This window comes from Eschrichtius robustus, chromosome 1 (assembly GCF_028021215.1).
Source record: "Eschrichtius robustus isolate mEscRob2 chromosome 1, mEscRob2.pri, whole genome shotgun sequence".
In the NCBI taxonomy this organism is placed as follows: domain Eukaryota; kingdom Metazoa; phylum Chordata; class Mammalia; order Artiodactyla; family Eschrichtiidae; genus Eschrichtius; species Eschrichtius robustus.
In genome coordinates, this window is record NC_090824.1 from 33263228 (window position 1) to 33268088 (window position 4861).

The window sequence follows — 4861 nt, forward strand, 5'->3', positions numbered from 1 at the left end:
GAGCACCTTATTCTTTTCTTTCATGGGAATTTGAAAACTTTTTCAAATGGAATCTTATATTTATTTATGAGATTATCTGTTTAAACAAATCTCTCTTCTCTGTTAGAGTGGGCCCCATGAGGGTGGAATCTTGGTGGCGGTCACTTCTGGTCCTCAGTGCCCAGTGGGTGGATGACAGAATCCCCAGGACAGGATGAGCCACTGAGCCAGTGGTTCTATAAACGTAGTCCCAGCAGCAGCACCTGGGAACTTGTTAGAGAGGAAATGCAAATTCTCTGACTTTGGGTTTGGGACCCAGCAATCTGGGTCTGAACCAACTAGGCACCAGGATTCCGGTGCACACAAAAGTTTGAGAACCACTGGCGCAGAGGCAAATCCCCTGCTGTTGGATCAGTGTCCACTGTGGCAAAGGGCCACATGAGCCGCCTATAAAAGGCACTGGGGATGAGCAAGGCCACATCTTCAAATGCAGCAAGGGGAAGGAAGCCCTTCTCTAAGGAGGGACGGCCGAGTGTGCGGACATTGCGCCATCACCGGGACCCCGACCCCGGCCCACCGTGCTGTTCAGCGGACTGGCCACTGGAGGGCAGTGCGACCACGTCCATCGCGCCCCTGACCGGCTGCTGCCGGCAGCAGCCCTCGGAGGCCTACCCGGGAGACAGCTGGGGCGGCTTCAGCCAGGAGACAAGAAAATAGAAAGGGATCGCGGCCCAGGCTGCGGCCTCGGCTCACGGGCCCCAGACGTTCTTAGAGGCCGAAGGGACCCCGCCGGCGCACATCCCCGGCCCGGTATCTCCGAGGGGGCCTCCCTGCCTCGCTTCTCCAAGGCCCGGTCTGCTGCCTGGAAGGCTGGGAGTTTGGCTCGCCTGGGGCCTGAAAGGTTCGGAGGTCCCGGAGAGCAGGACGCGCAGGGGAGGAGATGCCGTCAAGCCGCCGAGGGCAGAGCGCCAGGGGCAGGACCTTGACCGCCTCCCCAGAGGCAAAGGGCAGCCTCCCGCGTGACCCCCTCCGAAGTGCAAAACAAGGCGGCCATCTTGGCGGCGCCTTAACCCTCTCGTGGCCGGGGCCCCGGCCCAGCCAGGCCAGGGCGGGCTTGCGGTTGGAAGCTGCGATGCCACGGGGACGGCAAAGAATTTCCAAGAACTTGAAGAAAATCCTGGATCCTGGCAACTCCCTCGGGGGCGTTTGGAAACCCCATCCCGTTAGCATTAGGAGCCCGAGCCTTTGTAAGTGCATTGGACTTGTTCCAGCCTCCTGCTTTCTTCTTGCCCCGTATTCCAAAAGAGAAAGCCAGAGGCAGCAAACAGGCAGCAAACGTCGTTCCTGGTGGTCATCAGGTGTTTGGGGCTAGCAGAGCGTCTGGAGCCCAGACGAGCGTGTATCCAAGTGTTGTATCTTGTTGCTCACAGCGTAAAGGGCAGCTTCTTCACAGGCAGGCCAGTCTCCAGGCCAAGGACTGGCAGCCTGGAGCTGACTCCAAGTGGCCGCCTCCTTTCAGCCCCTCTCCACCGTGAGGACTTTAGCTGCCGTTCTGAATGCCATTTGAGGAACCATAGGCCCTCCAGGCCCCACCATTCCTGTGGTCTCATATCTGATCTGGCTCACACATCGATATTGTCTCTCTGTCATTTGGGTACTTTTCAACTTCTAGAATACACTTTCTTCTTAGTATCATCAGCCCTTCGAGATGCAGCTTAAATATCAGCTTCACCGGGAAGCCTTCCTCCAGTTCTCCCCCTTCGTTTCCAGCAGAGCCTGTCATTTCCCTCCCTGCTCACCGGAAGCTCCCTTGGTCTCTGCTGTAGGATCTCCTGTTTTCCTCTCTGCATCCCCTGCCACTGAATCGTGGGCACCATGAAGGTAGGGACTGTATGACGGTGGTCTTTGCATCCCCCTTGGTGCCTCGCACGTGTAGGTCATTCAGGAAAGGGTTGCTGCAGGAGCATCATGAAATTATTGAATGGGTTTTGGTGTTGTAAACAGATTTCCCAAACACTTTGAACCTTGAGCAAAGGAACATGTAATGGTGTTTCCTTAAGCCCTGTAATGGAGTCCTTTTGTGTGTTTAATTGCTTTGTTATTTTTGGTGGAAACGTCAGGGTGCCATAGGAACAAAAACCATGGGTCCTAGCTTGACCAAGAGGACTAAGCACTGAGCCCCAAGTGTTCTCATTGCTTCCTCTGTGTGGCCTTGGGGTCGGAGCCTGTGACATGGGATGGCAGGCAGCAGGGCAGACCCCAAGGACCAGCAAAGGAAGGTCTATGCATCTGGCTGGGCTTGAGGTCATGATTTCAGGCTGAGATCTCAGGATGAAGCAGAAAACAAAGTGCCTCGAGAGTCTTGGAGAAGGTGGAAGCTAAAGGAAGAATCCTTTCTTTTTCCTTTTAGAAGAAAAAGCCAAAGTGCCTCATGAAGGACTCCAGAAAACTCCTTTCATGCCTCACCCGCAGATGATTTGCTGAACGCTCATTAAGGGGAAAACAAAGAGGTGGTTTTGTTTATTTATTTAAGAGGAAAAATAAATGAGCTGTGACAAAACAATTTGAAACCAGGCCCCTCCGAGACCTGGGCTTTCACTTCCTTGATGGGAAGTAAAACAGAGAATCTGAATCCCCCCTCCAAATAAAAGTGAAGTTAATAATCAGACAGCTCAGCCCTGGCCACATCCTGTGTCAGCTCCCTCCCTCTCTTGGCTCACTGTTTATAGCTGCAGAGCCCAGAGTCGACTTAACTCTTTCCTCCCCATCCCTCTGCATCCCGGGGAAGCCCAGCCCTGCTCTGAGGCCGGCAGGCTCCTCATACCTTCTGGTGCAGGCCTCGCCTCTGCAAGGCTGGCTCTCGCCAGTCCGCACAGGGCGGCCAGCCTGCCTCTCAGCCTCTGGCTGAGGAGTTTAACAAGCCCAGCTTAGATTTGAGTGATGTCTTCTGCCTGTCCTGCACAAAACCCAAAGTGGGCACAGGAGGGCTGCGCTGGGTACCTGCTTACCTCTCCACTGCCCCAGGGAAACACTAGCTAAACCCATTCCCACTCCAGACGCAGGGCCTGTGCTCCAGGCAGCCTCCACAGCCTGGTGGTCTCCTTGAACTGAGTTCTGATGGAAAGAAGCACAGACCTTTGGGGCTTTTGGCCTGTGCTGAGAGCAGTACTATGCACGTCTCTGAGCTGCTTTCTATGAGGACTTCACGCTCTCTTCAAATGCCTTCCCATATTGTAACCAGCCATTGTTGTAAGCAGTGATCCTAGAGAGTCATTGTTACCCTCTTTTTAAAAAAATTTATTTATTTATTTTTGGCTGCGTGGGGTTTTAGTTGCTGAGCGCGCGCTTTCTCTTGTGGCGAGCGGGGGCTACTCTTCGCTGCAGTGCACGGGCTTCTCGTTGGAGTGGCTTCTCTTGTTGCGGAGCACAGGCTCTAGGCGCGTGGGCTTCAGTAGTTGTGGCATGCGGGCTCAGCAGTTGTGGCTCGCGGGCTCTAGAGCGCAGGCTCAGTAGTTGTGGCGCACGGGCTTAGTTGCTCCGGGGCATGTGGGATCTTCCCGGACCAGGACTTGAACTGTGTCCCCTGCCTTGGCAGGCAGATTCTCAACCACTGCGCCACCAGGGAAGCCCTGTTATCCTCTTTTTACAGAGCAGGAAACTGAGGCACAGAGGGTTAAGTACCTTGCCCATCATTGCAGAGCTGGGATTTGAACCCAGGCATTGTAGCTCCAAAGGTCTCACAACAGAGACTGCTCTCTTCTCTGGAGCCAGGGGGCTTTCTGAGAGCTTAGAATAATCCTGTGAATGCATTTCAAAGATCCCGAAGCCCAAGGACCTTTCGAGAACTTTCGAACTTTGTCTTGGGCTCTCTTCCTTTCTATTTCTTTCTGGGGTGAAGGCACAGAGAACATGTGGTGGGGTCCAGTGGACAGTGGAATGAAAGAATGTGGAGCAAGTTAGGATGGGACACACCTTTCATCCGCTTGGCAGGAGGTTCTAGAGCAAGGATCCAAAGACTTGGCGTGGCCGTTCTCTCAGCCACCAGTCTACCTTCTGCTTTTACTATCTCCCTCGTCCCTGCCAGCCCTGTAGCTTGTGGGTCCCTCACCTGAAGTCACAAACGCCCTCTTCTGGCTGAAGCTGGTCTTGCAGGAAGCCACTCACCAGTTGCCTGGGGCAACTGGCAAAGACTTCTGAACTGGCGGTGTGGGCCATCTGCCTCTCTGGGATTCTTCCCTCTGCATGCCCTGGCTACTGAGATTTGTCTTGGAAGCTGTCTGTTGCCAGGTCACCTTTGGTGGGTCCCTCGGACCCCTGGAGGGTGTGTTGTGCTGCCCCCTGGTGTCTAGAGGCTGTCCTGCCCGCTCAGCTGCTTAGAGCTCCAGAAGCTCCCTGTCGGGGTGCTGCTGAGCACAGGGCCTGCTGTCTGTGTGTCTGTGCGCCCCAGACCCCTTGCCCCCATCTTTGGGGGTGAGCTGAGCTGCTGAAGATCTGCTTTCTTAGGATGCATTTCTCCATTCAAAGCCGCAGCCCAGACTAGGCAGTGCCCTATTCCTCATTTTCGGACTCATTCTTCATCTAGAGAGAAAACTCTGCGAGCTTCATCCCTGTTCTTCCCAGAGCAGGGGTGGCTCCTCTGGGGAGGGAAGGGGACAGCAGTGGCTTCTTTGTGATACCCAAAGGGGCCGACACTCAGCAGGTTGCCTGGCCCAAAGAGGTCTCAGAGAATGTGTGCCTTGACTCGTATTTACTTTAGATGTTTAAGTGAAGCATCTACATATCAAACAGAGCGCCCAAGCTGGGGTGGCTCCACCGTGGTCTGGTCGACATTTGCCAAACACCCCTCAAATCAGACCCGGCCTTTATCAGTGCTTCCAGTGCT

The 4861-nt window shown here is 54.6% G+C and overlaps 1 long non-coding RNA gene across 1 annotated transcript; it reads left to right on the forward strand.

The window, feature by feature from the left end:
• The first annotated feature begins 471 nt into the window (after positions 1 to 471).
• On the forward strand, positions 472 to 2649 carry LOC137764680 (uncharacterized). Its single transcript, XR_011074041.1, has 2 exons — positions 472 to 1860; positions 2390 to 2649. It is a non-coding gene; the product is annotated as an uncharacterized lncRNA (long non-coding RNA).
• Positions 2650 to 4861: the final 2212 nt, after the last annotated feature.